The sequence below is a fragment of the Pseudonaja textilis genome, chromosome Z (genome assembly GCF_049901715.1).
Source record: "Pseudonaja textilis isolate UNSWEBS1 chromosome Z, rPseTex1.2, whole genome shotgun sequence".
In the NCBI taxonomy this organism is placed as follows: Eukaryota; Metazoa; Chordata; class Lepidosauria; order Squamata; family Elapidae; genus Pseudonaja; species Pseudonaja textilis.
Window position 1 is genome coordinate 115,428,208 of NC_142008.1, and position 18,152 is coordinate 115,446,359.

Here is an 18,152-nt window from a genome sequence, read left to right on the forward strand (position 1 = left end):
GATGTAACCCGGGATTATGCTGCTTTCAAAAAAGATGTTTTATGTTTTTATGTTTCATGTTTTGTTTTAAAAACCAATAAAATTTACCAAAAAATATATATATTTAGTTTTAGGAGTAGTTTGTCATGTACCACCAAATCAAAGTCTATGTTGAGTGCGTCTATTGCTTTGCCCTGATCGAGTTGTGTAGTCCATATGTTTTTGCAGTGTAAGAGTTGCAGATTTCCTCTGTAGAACTATCTGTCTGTCTGTCTGTCTGTCTGTCTGTCTATCTATCTATCTATCCATCCATCCATCCATTTCTATCATCTATCTGTCCATCCTCTCTCTTTCTCTTTCTATCTCTCTCTCTCCTATCTACCTATCATTATCATTTGTCTGTCTTCCTGCCTCTGCCTCTGTCTGCCTCTGCCTCTGCCTCTGCCTCTATATCTCTAGTCTATATCTCTAATTTTTACCATTTTTTTAGTATTTATTTGATTTGTCAATTGCTTACAAGATACAGGTATAAGAATAAATATAGTTTGAATATATATTGAAGCATTTGTTCTATTGAAGCTAGGAGATTTTTTCCTGATTCATTGTTCTACCTTTTCTTCAATGGAATCTGAAACAAGAGTTCATCTGAAAAGATGTTCTCTTCTGTTGATAAAAAGTAATAATCCAAACCTAGCTGTACCTCAGATAATCTCAATTAATAGTTTCTTCCATGAAAAAATATGATCAGTTCAAGCAATGCATTCATTCCATAGTACTTACAGTCTATATGTCTATATTCAAGTATATAGCTGCATTGATATAGGAAGGGAGGGAGGGTGACTCAGCCTTGTTAGTTATCTGAGAAGTCTAGATATGGTTACATTAAACAGAACCTTGGATAACTGAAAGTATTTTCCCCCTCCTCACTTTTAGTCTCTGGAAAAGTAGGAAGGTTCCTGTCTGGGAGTCAGAACACTAATGGAGGTCCAAATAGTCAAGAGATTGATAAGAAAACACCGATATGCTTTGAGTGAGTTCAAATATCCAGAACAAGATGGTTTTCATCCCGAATTATTGAAGGAGCTGGCAGGCATGATCTTGGAATCACTAAATGAAATCTTTCAAAAGTCCTGGAGCATGGGTGAACTGCCAGAGGACTGGAAAAGGACTGGTGTGGTTCCAATACTAATATAAGGTAAAAAAAAGTGGATCCAGGAAAATACAGGTCAATTAGCTTGACATCAGTATATGGGAAAATCCTAGAAAAGATAATCAAGCAGCAAGTTTGTGAGCATCTAGAAATGAACAAGGTGACTACTGGAAGCCAACATGGGTTTATTAAAAGCCAACCATGCCAGACAAATATTATTGCCTTTTTTGATAAAGTGGATAAATTAGTGGATCAAGAAAATGCTATTAAAAACATTTGGATTGCAATGAGGCATTTGATAAAGTAGACCACAGCTTATTTCTTTTATATATATATATAAAGTTTTATTTGGGTTTTCACACACACAATACAAGTAAAACATCTTTTTTGAAAATAGCATGGTCCTGGGTTACACTTCTTTATACAGACACAAACTCAATTTCATGCTTTTTGTCTTCTATGCCATATCTTATTACTATTCTGTATTTTCTATATAGTTTTTTCCCTCTTTTAATTTTCTCAACTTTATTTTGATTATCTCATCTCAATTCAAATCATTATATTTATACTTTTGTCTGTCCTGTTTCAATTTCATATTATCTTTCTCATTAAACAAATTTTCTCCTGTAGTTCCTAATTGGAGTGTGACACCTTTATATCTTTTAATTTTATCCATTCAACTCTTATTTAAACTTCAATGTATACCTCAAGGTTATAACATTCAATATAATACATAATACATAACTTCCAATCGAATTCTGCTTGGTACATTCTTAAAATACACACTATATTCTTTTTTTTAAAAGTATTATAAATATATGTAATTAAAACCCTCATTCCATTCCAATTCAGTTCTATCATTAATATTCATTAAAGTCTTAACATCTTTAACATTTCTTTTCAATTAAATATCATACTTCCTTGGGGACACGTATAATCTTTCTATAATTAATTTTCCCCTATTTCTCTTCACTTATGTTTTATAAATCATTAAATATTCATTTTATTACATTTATTTATTAATAAACATTCCACTAAATTATGATAACTATTTTATCCATCATTTTAATCATACATTGTTTCATATTTTCTGAAATTATGTCTATTTCTAATATAACAATACTATCTTATGTACCTTTTCAGAATCCCTTTTTCAATTAGATTTTCACCCATTATCTCTAAATAGGCCCTGTTTCTCTATATTTTGTTTCTGTCTTTTAAATCTTCTTTTCCTTTCTTTCTTCCCTCTCTTCTTCTTCCTCCCCTTTTTACCCCCTTGTCTATCTACTTCTAATTCTCTCTTCTGCATTTCCCTCTTCTGTTGCTGTCTAATTTTATACTTATTTTTCAAACTATTCTTTTTTGGGGGGTTTTTTCCAAATCTTAAACTTTTCATTTTCTTCCCCCCCTTTCCTTTTTTCCCCCACATAAAATTACTTGTTCGTTAAAGTTGGCTTCTTCTTTGTCCCAATCTTCTTGTTCTGCAGGCGTTTCTTGTTGTTTCTCATAGTTCCAAATCTCCATTTCCAAGAATTGAAATATGAAGCCAAAAAAACCCTCTTCCTTCTTGTGCATCTACTTTGTACTTTTTAAGTTCCATTTTCAGTTCTTCTAAACGTGGTGCCATTCTAGACACTTTTAAACAACCACCCGATTGATTTTAGTTATTCAAATGCAATAACCAAAAATCCAGAAGTCACCAAGTAATCCAAATACTCCCAAGCTGTTTCTTCTTACTTCTTTTTTCACTTTCTCTTCCTGGGGTTTTACTATTTTGTTGCCATGTTTCAGTTAAAATGTATTTTTTAGAAGTCTTGTTGAGATTTTACTGTAAGTTCTTTTTAATTCCAGGCAGTCTCCCTTCCAGATCCTGTCCTTTTATTCTTTTTCTCTCCTTTCCTGCTTTCAAAAGCTTTTGAGTATCCAGAAAGCTTTATTATCCCTTTGACATTTTATATTCACCTTAAATGCCTATTGATGTCAAAGTGATTTTTTTTTCAATTTCTTGCTTAAGTCTCTTAGCTGTCAGTATAGGGGAAGGAAGAAGAGAGGGGAAAAAACCAAATCCTTTCCCTTTTCTCTCTCCTTCGCTACTTGAAAATCTTCTTTGGGAACAGTGTTATTTTTTTTATAGTTTAAATTCCAGGGTACCTTATTTGTTGCGTTTGCTGTTTGACCCGGTCAACCAAAATTTTCTCTACTTATCTTCCTCCTACACATTCTTTTCTAGTCAAGTTCTTCTTTGGGGTAGCCATTTCTGACCACCACTATAACCGCCTTCGGGAAAGAGAGTAATAGCCAGCTGAGGAGGAGAGATGCGGCTCTCCTCAACCCTGCAGGCAGTCTTCTCCCCCTCTTCCCCACCTCTATGGGGTTGCTTAGCCCTGAAATCAGCCGGCTCTGGATGCTCCAGCAGTGAGCATAGATCGAAACTGTGCAGAGTTGTGGTTTTGGTCTGTTGCCGAAGAAGCTCAAACCAGCTTATTTCTCAATAAGATAGAACAATGTGAAATAGACAGTACCATCACCAAAATGTATTCACAATTAGCTGACCAACCACACTTACCATATAGTCCTCAACAGAGCTGCATCTACCAGGAGGAAAGCATACAGTACCTCAATTGGACCCAAAGCTCTTCAACTTTTTCATAAATTATTTAGATGAGGGCATAGAAGGGGAACTCATAAAATTTGGAGATGATACTAAGCTGGGTGGTGGTGGTGGTTGGAAGATAGAAGGCTCTTGACTAATATGAGCAATGGGCCTTTTTCAACAAGATGCAGTTCAGTGGTGAGAAAAATAAGATTCTGCACTTAGGAAGGAAAAATCAGATGCATAGGTATAGAATAGGAAGTATCTGATTCAACAGTAGTAACTTGAGAGGGATCTAGATGCCTGATGGATCACTGCTTAAATATGAATCAGCAGGTGCTACAGCTGCCAAAAAAGGTCAATACGTTCTAGGCTGTATCAACAGAGGGATAACATCAAAATCTCAGGTACTGCTTTTTCCTGCAATGGTGAAACCACATTCGCAATACTGCATCCAGTTCTGGTCACCATGATACAAAAGAGATGCTGAGGCCCTAGAAAGAGTGCAAAGAAGAGCAACAAAGATGATAATGGGTTTGGAAACTAAATCATATGATGAATGGCTACTGGAACTAGGCATTCTTCAAATTGAATCTTATACTAACTATTAAAAATTCCACTTCATTCTGGATAAATACACAGCAAGGTTGCATCCATCAGATCCAACTATGGGGGGACACTTCACAGAGAACTAGATACTAAATGGCTTAATTAGGCTTTTGTTCCTATATCCAAAATAGATAAAAATTAATTGTTCAAACATTCCAAGTACTCCCTTGGTGGTAGAAATGAAGTAAAAACATTATATCAATTCTGAACATCTACTGTATCAATAGGTTAGACTTCTCTGATGTCCCATATAGGCTTTCTACAGTACATAATATTTTACTATTTCCCAAACATTATGTATTATAGCCAAATTGAATATGATCAAATTGCATCATAATATTTGGTGACAGTTTAGTTCCATTAACTTCATAGAAATTAAAGGAAGATATTCAATGAGTTATGAAAAGTCTTGAAAATCAAAGCAACAAAATAAAGCTGTCAAATTTAACCATTTATCACTTATATCAAACACATATACATACATTTTGTATTTTCTTTTTTCTTAAGCTCACGTACGGCTCTGCTCCAGCGATGGATAACATGATTCATACAGCATTCTTCTACCAAATGTATCCAAATGAACAACTTCATGTTATGGGGATTCTCCAGCTGCTGCTTCATTTTAAGTGGACCTGGATTGGGATAATTTTTCAAGAAAATGAGATTGGTGAATGATTTCTGAGGAAAGAGCTTTTTGTTTTATCTCAAAATGGAATCTGCTTTGAATACATTTCAGAGCTTCCAACAGTAGCTTTTTCAGATGAGATAGGAGAACAAATCAATACTTTCATTAAATTATACAAAGTCATTATGAAAAGTACCTCCAGTGTTGCGATTGTATACTCTGAAAAACAGGCCATGTCATGTTTCAGAACAATCTCCTAAGTTTCAGATTATTTAGACAGAACAGTTGAGAGAAAAGACAAAGTTTGGATTTTCCCAGCCCAGATGGAATACACTTCAGTTCCTTTTCAAAGAGATTGGAGTATGGATTTTATCCATGGTGCTCTTTCTTTTGCAGTATCATCAAAAGAATTATTAGGATTCAATAGATTTCTCCAGATGAGAATCAGTGTTCCAGAAAATGAAGACAGTTTTTCAAGAGTCTTTTGGGAAAAAGCTTTTGAATGTTCTTTCTCTTTTTCCACTTTAAACCCAAAGGCAGAGAAAAGGTGCACTGGGAGAGAAAAGCTGGAAACTCTTCCAGACTCTGTTTTTGAATTGAGCACGACTGGGCAAAGCTACAGTATCTACAATGCAGTCTGTGCTGTGGCACATGCTCTCGAGGCCAAGCTTACATTCCATTCCAAAAACAGAGCAATGGCTGGTAGTGGGAACAGAAACTTTTCAATTATCAAGTGTGGCAGGTAATCTTCTATTTTTATTAGTATACCAGGGCATATTGCTTCTATATCTACAATTATCCACAAGTTATATAGAAACCAATTTAAACATAATGCTGGAGAAATTATTTAGGTGGATGAGAATGTCTGCACATTTCTATTCCATCTTCCTTAATTGCAAAAAGATATGTTTATATGAATATTTAATGGAGAATATTGGAATAATCCGGCCATTATGGACAGCAGAGGTATCAAACTCATGGCTGCATGCATCATGCACTGGCCACCCCCACCCCCGGTTTAGCAAAGCGGGGAAAAGTTGTGATACATCATGTGATGACAGGTTGTCATTATGATGCTATACATCAGATGTATCAAACTTGTGATGACAGGTTGTCATCACAAGTTTGATACATCTGATGTATAGCATCATAATGCTCTCCCTCACTCCTTCAGGTTCATTGTATTGGGAGAATTCTTCTCAACCAGAAAGGAGAGTTCAGTGTCTCTTAGGTTAGTGAGAGAGCATTTGATGCTGCAGGTTGGATGTACCATATCTTCATAGGAGAACTTTAAAATTATTCTTATGGTCCATTGAATTCTAGGATTGACATCTTACCAAATAAAGTATATTTGATATAGGCTAAATCTCCTAATGAAATAAAATACAAAAATAATTGTCCGCATCATGATTACCAATGAAATAAAAACTGTGAAACTCTACATACAAATTGCTGATGATAGAGTATCCTACTACTACTGGTCACTTATCTTCCTCTCTGTAATGTAGCTGCATCCCTGACTTTACTGTTGGACTCTGACTGAGCTGCAGATGGGTGGAAATCCCCAGGCTGAGAAATTTGGACCTGTTCTCTCTAGCCTGGGATTTCAGGTAGCATAGGAGTTCACAGCCACCATAGTAGCCATATACCTAATTCAAAGTATTCATGGCCCAACTCACACACAGAGTTCACTCTTTGGATTTGTTGTTTGTCAGGAATGGTTGCCAAATGACAGGAAGGAAGAGAACATGCTGATTTTGGGCAGTGGTGGGATTCAAATAATTTAACAACCAGTTCTCTGCCCTAATAATTGATTCCAACCAGTTCTCCAAACTGCTCAGAATGTTAACAACTGGTTCTCCCGAATTGGTGTAAACTGGCTGAATCCCACCACTGCTTCTGGGTGATAGGCATGAAAAGAGACCTGTTGGCCTATCTTTAGCTGTTTTTTGTATCTCATAGAGAGTCTCCTGCTGCTTGCTAATAGAAGTGACAAATTAAGGTTATTATCATCATATATTGAAAGTGCAACAACATCTTCTGAAATAATACTGCTGCATATTTTGTAATCATTTTACACCTTTGTTAATTACTCTCATGTTCTTCTCTTGAGCTTCATCATTACCTGAGAAAAGTCTCATTTAACAACAGTGCTGGAGAAAATATTTTCTTTGACCAGAATGGGAAGATTGCATCTGGCTTTGATATAATCAACTGGATCACCTTCCAAATCAATCCTTTCTTAGGATTAAAATTGGAAAAGTAAATCTATCAGCTCAACTTGAAAACCTTCTCTCTCTATCGGCAGATAATATTGTCTGGCCTAACATTTTTAACCAAGTAGCTTTTTTTTTAAGGGATGGTTCTGTGAACATGCTGCAGTAGATGTCCATATAATTTCTTTGAACAATTGCACAAATTAATGAATCAAGTACATGAAAAGCAATATTCTTTTTTTAAAATACATTTTTATTGTTTACATATAAATATATTGAGTAGAGTATAACTGGCCATGAAATAGAAGTAAAAACAAAATAACATATATATCAACTCTTTTTTCATTCTAATACTTAATTCCTCTATCAATAATATAAACAGTGTCTCTTTCCAAGCCCCCTCACCTGATTCTTTTATCTTCCAACTTCTACCTCATTTTTCTAAAAGCAATATTCTTGATGCACAGATTTTGAAGAGGGTTTTCCTTACTATAAATCAATATCTTTTATCCTTACATCTCAATCTTCTCCATGGTATATTTACTTATTTACATATTCTCTCATTCTTTTCCTAATTGCCATTTTCTTTTCTTTTTATTTCTAAACCACTCATCCCAGGCATCCCAGGCCCTATAATAAATTGAATCTTTGCTGTCTTTTATTTTCATCGTTAGCCTGTCCATCTCTATACAATCTATTATTTTTTTAATAACCATGCCTTCCGGTGGAACCCTTTTTTCCTTCGAGAGTTGTGCGTACAAAATCCTTGCAGCTGTTAATATATGTAACATAATATATCTATCTGTTTTATTGCATTTTTGTGTTATTATAGCTAATAAAAAAGTTTCTGGATTAAATTCAATTTTCTGATTCATGATTTCTTCTATCAATTCTCTAATTTTATTCCAATATTTTTTCACTTCCTGGCATGTTCACCAAGTATAAAAATAAGTTCCTTTTTCTTTTCCACATTTCCAACAATTTGGATCTGAATTAAACATTTTTGTCAATCTAGCAGGAGGAAGGTGCCATCCGTAGAACATTTTGTATTGATTTTCCTTGTATGCTGTGGATGTAATTAGTTTGTAATTTGATCCCCACATTCTCTCTCCCAATTTTCCAGGTCTATATTATGGCCAACATTTTTCGCCCATACCACCATCGTCTCTTTGACCACCTCCTCTTTCATTTTAAAATCTGGTAGGAAGTTATATATTCTTGAAATCATTTTCTTTTCCATTCTTGTAGAATTTTATCTAATTGATGCTTTTCCATGCAGAAACCAAATTGTTCTTTGTCCTTCTGATATCTCGCCTGGATTTGCATGTATGGCCACCGATCTATCTTTATATTTTGTTGCTATAATTCTTGTCTCATTTTTAATCTTCCTTGTGGGTCTAATAGGTCTTTATAACTTCTCTTTTTTTCCCAGATCCATTGCGTTTGGGTATATTTGTGCTTCCATAGTTGACAACCAGTTCAATAGTTTAGTATAATGATTCTTTTTAATCTTGTTCCATGTCCGAATTAATGAATCTCTAATCATGTGTCTCTGAAAATATGCATGCTGATTACATTTCCCATCCCATAGGAAACTATGCCACCCTCTCTGCAAGCCATGACCCTCTATTGACAATACTCTTCTATTTTCCAGATTGATCCAATCTTTAATCCATACTATAGCCGCAGCCTGATGATACATTTCCCAGACCGGGAGTCTAAAGCCACCCCTTTCTCTTTTGTCCTATAATAATTTCATTTTTATCCTAGCTTTTTTCCCATCCCAAACAAATTTACTTATTATTCGATCTAATTCTCTAAAATGGTTTTATCCAAACTTATTGGTACAGTTTGAAAAAGATATAGTATTTTTGGTAGGGTAGACATTTTAATTGCCACAATTTTCCCCAGTAGTGATCATTGTAATTTCCCCCACCTTTCCAATTCTTTTTTGATTTGTATTATTAATTTATTATAGTTATCTTTTTTAATTGAAGAGCATCTTGCTGTTAACCAAATGCCTAAATATTTTACCTTTTTCACACTTTGCATTCCAAATTTTCCTTCTAATTCTTTTTTTTTGTGCTTATCTTTTAAATTTTTAGTCAATAATTTTGTTTTGTTTTTATTAATCTTAAGATCTGCAACCTTGCCAAATTTCTCTGTTTCCTTTATTGATTTCACTTCTGTATCCTCTGGATCTTCCAGAAAAAATACTATATCATTGGCAAATGCCTGTACCTTATAATGCTCCTTTTTAATTAAAGCCCCTTTGAGTTCTTTCCATTTTTCATAAGTTTTCTAAGGTAAGAATAAAGAGAAGGGGTGACAGTGGGCATCCCTGCCTTACTCCCTTGTTGATCTTGAATGTTTCTGTTCTGTCACCATTCATTATTACACTGGCCATCTGTGTCGTATAAATTGTCGAAATCAATTTAATAAATTTATTGCCAAATTGCATGCTTTATAATTGTTGTATTATGAACTGCCAATTAACATTGTCAAATGCCTTTGCGCATCAAGGAAGACCATTACCAATTGTTTTCCTGGGTTTGCTTCATAATATTCTATTATATTCAGTACCATTCTGGTATTATTTTTAATTTGTCTATTTGGTAAGAATCCGTTTTGGTCGCTATGAATGATCTGATTAAGGGTGGTTTTTTTTTCAATCTTTCTGCCATTAGGGACATAAATATTTTATTTATAATCAACATTTAAAAGGGATATGGGCCTGTAATTTTGAATTAATTGATGGTCCGAATCTTCTTTTGGGATCAATGTTATATATGTGACTTAGGTAATTTTGCTGTCATCAGTACCTCATTATAGAGTTCTAATAATTGCATTTCTAATTTTCCTTGGAGCGTTTTATACAGTTCCCCAGGGAGACCATCCAGTCCCGGAGTCTTATTGTTTTTCTGTTTCAGGATTGCCTTTGCGGTTCTCTTAATGTTATTTCCCTGTTTATCTCTTCTTTGTCCTCTTCCGGGATCACAGGTAGCCCTTTTCCTTCTAAGTAATGTTGGATATTTCCCTCTGGTACATCTTCCCTACTATATAGTTCCTCAAAAAAACTTTTAACAATATGCTTTTTCTTCTCAGTTTGATGTTATAGTGTACCATCAGCATCCTTCAATTGTTGGATTGCTCTTTTTTCTTTTTCTTTCTTAAGTCTATAATCTAGCCACCTTCCCGGCTTATTCATATGTTCAAAGTAATTCTGTTTTATCTTTTTCATGTCCTGTAACCATTCATCTTGTGCTAACATATTCAGTTTGTATCTAATCATTATCCTCTCCATATTTGCTGTCTTATTAAGTGGTGTTTTTTTGCTAGTGTTTTTTTTCTAACTCCTTAAGAGTATCTAGTAGTTTAGATTGTTCTCCTTTTTTCCCCTTGTATCTACATGTATTATATGAAATTTCTAGGCCCCTAATATATGCTTTAGTCATATCCCATAGGTTTGGAATTGATGTTTGTTGTTTTTTGTTTTCCTTCAGAAAGAACTCCAATTCTTTTTCCATCATCTTGACACATTCTTTTTTCTTTTAGGATCTCTTTGTTTAGCGTCCATCTTCAGGTTTTTTTTTCAATCCTTTCCAAATTATTTTAATGGGATTATGGTCCACCCATGTGTCTATTTCTATTTCTATTATATTATGTTCCATTTCCCCATTTGTCCATAACATATCCAATCTTGACCATGATGTATGTGGTGCTGAATAGTAAGTATGTTGTTTTTTGTCTGGATTTCTTTCTCTCCATATATCTTTTAATCCTAATTCTTTCGCCATTTGATAAAATACTTTTGGTAATGTTTTCCTTTTCCTTTTTTTCCCTTGATTTTCATTACTATAGTCTTTTCCTAAATTTGCTATTGCATTGAAATCACCTAGCAGGCACATGTTCTCATATTCCTGTTCTACTAATTTTCTGTATAGTTTGGTATAAAATATTTCTTGTTTCTAGTTTGGCGTATATATCACTATCAATAACATTTTCTTATGATTTATATAAACTTCTAACATCAAAATCCTATCCTCCTCATCTGCATATACCTGTTTTGCTTGTAAATGTTTCCTAATATATATTGCTATCCCCCTCTTTTTTTTTGATGGGCAAGAGATAAGTATAAATCTCCTAACTCTGGTGCTTCTAACAGTTTACTTTGATGTTTCTGGATATGTGTTTTTTGAAGGCATATAATATCTAAGTTGAATTTCTGTAGTTTAGTTATCGTTTTTTTCCTCTTAATTTGTGAATTTAAACCGTTGATGTTAATGGAAATCAATTTGATTTCTTCCGCCATCTTACTCTGTAGTTGTTTCTTGTTGAAGCTTATTTGCTCTCATTTGGTGTCTCATTCTTACGCCTTCTCTTTCCACTTCTTCCTGCCCTCTTTCCTCTTGTTCTGTTTCTCTTTCCTCGACCCAATTTTCTTCTTGGCTCCTACTTTCCACATCCTCTTTGCTGTTCTGGTCTCCTTCTGATACCACATACAGTTCAAAGAATTCCCTCGCTTTTTCTATACTGTCTATTTTAATTTTTTTTTATCCTGCCATGATACTAACATTCCCTCTGGGATGAGCCATTTGAACAGAATGTTATTCTTATTCAGTTGGGAGGCCAGGAATCTGTATTTCTTTCTATGTTCCATTATTCTTCTTGGAATTTGTTTCAACGTTATAATTTCTGTTCCCTTGAATATCAGCGGTTCATCTCTTGTCACTTTGTATGTCTCATCTCTCAGTTGTTTCTTTGAGAATCATATATGAACTTCTCTTGGAAGTCTAAAATTGACTGATTTAGATAAGATTTTGACAGGTACTGATGAAAAGGTGATTTAAAAACTGTATGGATATTTATTAGAAATTAAACTGGAAGAAGAACAAGTTAAAGAAACTATGCTTGCTTGGGGAAAGAATTTTGGATATAGGATTGATTTAGAGAAATGGCAAAAATTGTGGTCTCAAAATTTTAAAATGACAATGTCAACAGCATATAAAGAAAATCTGTACAAGATGTTTTACAGGTGGCATTTCCCCCTGAGCAGAATAGCAAGAATGTTCAAGAACAAATCCAAAAAATGTTTGAGATATCATCAGATACCTGGCTCATATCACCATATGTGGTGGTGCTGTGCGGACACTAGAAAATACTGGACTAAAATCCACATGTGGTTGGAAAAAATGACAAAAAAACATATAGATTTGGAACCAGGGATATTTTTATTGGGAATTTTACCTGATACATATAGCAAAGATTTGAAATACCCGATTGTAAATGTATTAACAACAACTAGGATTGTATTTTCTAAAAACTGGAAAAATGAGAAAATACCATTACAGGAGGAAATTATTAAGAAAATATTGGAATGTGCTAAAATGAATAGATTGACATTTGAAATTAGAGAACAAGAAGATAAACAATTTTATAAAATTTGGGACCTTTTCTATCAATGGTTAGATAATAAAATACAATAATGAAATATGTAGAATTTTAGAATAATAAATATATAAAGATGTATTTTTTTTCTTTTTTACTATATCTACAAAATGTTTTTAGGATAGATTTGGGAGGATTATATGAATTGTTACAAAATAATACTAAATAAATTATAGTTATCTCACAAAATATGAATGAATAAAATTATTGTCAAATGATTGATTAATAATGATACTAGGGTATTCAATTTCTGATTGATAATATGAGCTGTTATGTAATGTAACTGTTATTGAAGACTATGAAATGGATGCACAAAAAAATTTGTAAATCAACCGGCACGCTGCTTGTATACTTATGGAAGAAAAGTTGATGTTTTTATGTTTTGTTTGTTTATGTTTGTCTTTAAAAACCAATAAAAATTTACAAAAAAAAAAGAATGTAGCAATCTATGAAATAGGATACATAAATTAATTCTTCTTGTAAGCAAATATATATATGGATCTTTGGTTATTCGGGTTTTCTCCCGCATAAAATTGGGAAAGAAAAACTGAACAACTTCCTCACACACTTCAACAGCCTACACCCCAAAATACAATTCACCATGGAAACAGAAGCTAACAATCAACTTCCCTTCCTAGATGTCTTAGTATAAAAAAAAATCCAATGGCTCCCTAGGACACACCATCTACCAGAAGAAAAGACATACAAACTGCTATCTACATGCACTCTCACACCACCACCCAGCACAGAACAATTCCATAGCCAAGACGTTCATTTCCAGAACAAAATGCTTAGCCGACGAACAACACCTAAAAAATGAATTACACACTCTCACTAACATACTAACAGCCAATGGATTCCAAAGAAAGAAGATTACCCACCTAATGCAAAAAAAAAACCCAAAAATTTTACGCGGGAGAAAACCCGAATAACCAAAGATCCACATAGAAATACCCATGAGAACCTCAGAAAAAACACACACACACACACACACACACACACATATTGCTTTAGTTTTTTTTCAATATACACTTTTGAATTTAATACTTAGAAATTATTCAGCTTTCTTCTTCTTTCTTCTTCTTTTCTTTCTTCTGTCACATTACTTTCCTCATTTCCTGTTTCCTCAGTCCTCTTTAACTACTTAGTCACTTTCACTCTGAAATTGCACAGTCACAGCTTTCTATCAAAATGGTTCCACTCTGCGTTCAACTACAGTTCTCCATTAAAGTTCCAATTGTTCTCTCTAATGTCTCTTTTTTGCTCTACCATTAATCAATCCAAATCGTAGAAATTTTGAGTTTTTATTCACAGAGTCTCGATCTTTTCTTCTGTGGTACTCTCTCTCAGCTGTTAAACTGTTGTTTCCTTCTCTCCCTTTCGCTCCGCTATCCCCCACCAATTAGCCGCTGTATTCACTCTCTCCGGAGGCTCCCTTTGTCAGTCTTTCACAGGGCTCTCTCACCTCTCAAAAACTGTCCCAGTCTGCTGTTCTCCTTCTGATGTCTTGCATTGATCCACTTTCCTGCTTCCCAATTGCAGCTGGCTGTCACAGCTTCAGATCTGCCAAGGATGCCAGGTTGCTTTTGTGCTGGATTCAAAGGGCTTCTCCTTGTTGCAGTGGGAGGTTGCTTTCCTCCACTCTGCTCCTAGGTTTCCCCTTGAAGAGGGTTTTCCACAAGGAAGAGTCATTCAATGTACTTCTGAACTAACTAGTCTTAATTTTTGATGTCTACCAGATGAATAGGAGATTTTTCCATTAACATGGTTTATTGTATCAGAAGGATATTTTAAGGAATAATCCAAACCTTGTATTCTAGCAAAAAATGTTGATATATCTAACCAAAAAAGGAAAGTATTCCTCTAATTTCTTAGATTCTCAGTGTTTAACTTCTAAATTAATTGCATTTTCATTTATAACAGACACAACCTCTTTCTTTGTGCAATGATTATTGCTCCTTGGGGTAGAGCAAGATCAAAGTAGAAGGGAAACAATTTTGCTGTTACAAATGCCTCCGTTGCCCAGAAGGGGTAAGAGATATAATTGAAGAAGAATTGGTGTCGGTCAGTTCTGAAGGTCAATAAATTCAAAGCATTACCCAGGATTTTGATGTTGGGTCATTTATCCCTGCTGATGCTTAAAAAGAATGATTGTAACTACAGCAACCATGGTATAGTTCCAAATGTGTACTTTAAAAAGAGAGAAAAAGATTATTATACTTGCAACTTGCAAATGACCACTGGCACTTGAACTAGTTTTTATATACAAATCTATATATAAGTCTAATTGCTGTTGCTATTTCAGAACCACTAGAACGTCATCTAAATGTTTCCAGGATTAGGGTTAGGATGGTTGGTGTGTAAAGCATGACATTTTTGTTGAACAGATTCACCATCCTCCTTTCCATTCTATACTTCCTTTTTTCATTTCATATTCATTCTGTTTTCATGCTGTAAACCATTTAAAATCAGCAATGACAAAATAAAACAAATATATAAATGGTAAATGATAAGTGAAGGATATCAAACATCACTGATATAGACAGATTTTTTCCAGTCATCCTGAGTCTCATTGAAAGTGCCATGTAGATGGACCTAAAAATATGTCCATCCCAGACATTTATGTATACAAAGGACTAGCAACATGGAAATAATCTTTGTGCTTAGGTCCTCCACCTAAAGAACTCTAAACCAGCTCTTCATTGTATGCCACTTCCCTGAAGGAGCATGTGATTCAGCCCTTGTTAACTCCTGTTTAGCCTACTATGATTCCTTTCCAAGGAAGAGAATACAATCTATGTAGCTCAGGTTTGAACTGTGGAGTTATTGGTGCTAAGCTTAGTTGTTTGCTTGCAGATATTTCATAACACGATAGATAACATCATCAAAGCTAGTGGGTGAAGGGTTTACTCCCTATTTATATACATTAGCTTTGCCTGCCAGTGTTGGGGAAAATTTGGTTTTCACCTTAGTTGTTCTTTGATTAGATTATCATTTTCTTGTCTGATTTTAATTCCTGCTTATCTGGATATTGGTTGCTAAATGGGATGTGTTCTGCTCTTTCTGTTTCCTTCCTAGCTTTTTTATTGTCTCTTTTGAATGCTCTATCAGTCTAGTTTATTTTCATAGTCCTGATCGGTAGGGTATCGTGGGCTCCATAGTATAAAACAACAATGTACTAAATATAACTTGATAAATATTGCCATAATAATCCCTATTAAAATCTTCTTACACAAAGAGCATGGAATATAGATAACTTTTTTGCAATTCATGAGCTCATTAAGAGGAAGGCTATTCTGTTTTTGTTTTCCCCTCCCATTTTAAAAGGAGGAGGACCTTTTGAGAGAGTGCATTGGTTTCAGATTTGAGCTAATTGCCTTTAATTGTGCCTTTTTTACATTGACATGTACTTTAAAAAGAGAGAAAAAGATTATTATACTCTTCACACAGTGTAATATCAAGACTTGCTTCCTCTAAAGCAAGGTGTCAAACTGGATTTCTTCAAGGGCTGGATCAGCATTACAATTATCCTCTATGGGCCGGTGGGGTGGAGGAGGGGGAGGCAGAACATATGCCATCTGCAGCACTCTGCAGGCCAAAAACGGGCCATGCAGCTCATTTCCAGCCCATTTCCTGGCCCATTTTGTCCCATTTTGAGCCCTTTTTTCAGCCCATTTTTTGGTCATTTTCTGCCCACTTTGCAGCATTTTTCAGTTGTTTTCCAGCCCATTTTTAGCTCATTTTCTGGCTATTTTTCAGACTGTTTTGGGGTCTATTTTCAGGCCATTTTTGGCCAGCAGAGTGCTGCAAGAGACATGGAGGGTGAGAAAGAGGTGTGAGGAGCCACATGCAGCCCATTTTAGCCACCAGAGGCACTGCAGGCCAGTCCTTTAATATTTCCACAGTTAAGCACCCCACTTCAAAGCAATAGCATGGGTTGAAGATTCAATTCAATTTCAACTGTACAAATAGAATGAAATGACATATGAGTGATTTTCAAGGATTTGTTCTCAGATAAGTTAGATTTAAAACTATCCCAGCCCAAGCTTAAATAAATTAGATCCTAACTTTTCAAATTCCCAGACTAATTGGTAAATGTCTAGAAAATTCAGGCTCTGAAATATATTACTTCTGAAAGTTGTGGATGACAGAATTAACTTGACAGCATTGTTTCCTCTTCCAGGTTTAGATGACTGTTTCCCATGTCTTGAAGAAAACTACCCTAACAAGAACCAGACTCTGTGCATTAAGAAACATACAACATTCTTATCTTACAAAGAACCCTTGGGAACCACTTTAGCCAGTATTGCTTTCTTCTTTTCTTTCATCTCGGTTGTGGTGCTGGGGATCTTCATTAAAAGCCAGGAGACTCCCATTGTCAAAGCCAACAACAAAAACCTCACCTACATTCTCCTCATTGCCCTTCTGTTCTCTTTCCTTTTATGTTTACTCTTCATTGGGCAACCTGACCAAGTAAAATGTCTTATGCGACTAACTGCTTTTGGCATCATCTTCTCTGTAGCTCTGTCTTGCATATTGGGGAAAACAACCATAGTGGTTCTTGCTTTCACGGCCACTAAGCCAGGTTCCAAAACAAGGAAATGGGTTGGGAAAAGGCTGGCTTATTCTATTGTCTTGTCTTGCTCCTTGTTTCAAATCACAATTTGTAGCGTGTGGCTAGCAAATTCTCCCCCATTCCCAGATTCTGACATCCACTCCATGATTGAAGAAACTGTTCTAGAATGTAATGAAGGTTCAACCACCATGTTTTATACTGCCCTTGGTTTTCTGGGTTTCTTGACTGCTATCAGTTTCATAGTGGCTTTCCTTGCTAGGAAACTACCTAACAGTTTTAATGAACCCAAATTTCTCACTTTCAGCATGTTGCTCTTTTGTAGTGTCTGGGTGTCATTTGTTCCAACTTATCTGAGCACCAAGGGGAAGTTTCTGGTGGCTGTGGAAATCTTCTCTATTTTGGCTTCTGCAGCAGGATTACTGGGCTGCATTTTCCCCCAAATGCTATATTATTGTTCTGAGGCCCGAATTAAATAAAAAGGAGCAATTAACCAAGAACCAAAAGTAAAACTATCATTCTCCGACTTTCATAAAATGCTGTACTTGCCTCTAAAGAGGGTCTTTTTACCTTTCTATTTCTGTTCTGTCCAACTCTTCTTTTTTTTTTCTGTTGGTGTCTTCCTGGCTGGACTTCTAGGTTTTCTTTCACTTCTGAATGTTGCCTTAATGTGATGAAAATTGCTTGAAGAACTTTTCCCTCAGGCCAATCTGAGGAGAGGAAATAAATGCCTCTCCCTCCCCAGTTTTCTCACCTTCTGCCTTATTTCTAATTTTCTCCCTCAACAGGACATTCTGTCTTTCAGTTTGCCCTTTCAGTTTGCCTTTTGGGCTTCAGATTTGTATATTAAGCCTCTTTTTCATAAAGAACGAGAGCTGCCAAACTGCCACCTTGACTTTTATCCTCCTTCTCACCTTCTGCTTGATGCTGTCATTTGATGGGCAACGCCTGCTGATTGG

The 18,152-nt window shown here is 35.1% G+C and overlaps 1 pseudogene; it reads left to right on the forward strand.

The window, feature by feature from the left end:
* LOC113449925 (vomeronasal type-2 receptor 26-like) overlaps positions 1–17,703 on the forward strand; it is a 35,274-nt pseudogene extending 17,571 nt beyond the window's left edge.
* Positions 17,704–18,152: the final 449 nt, after the last annotated feature.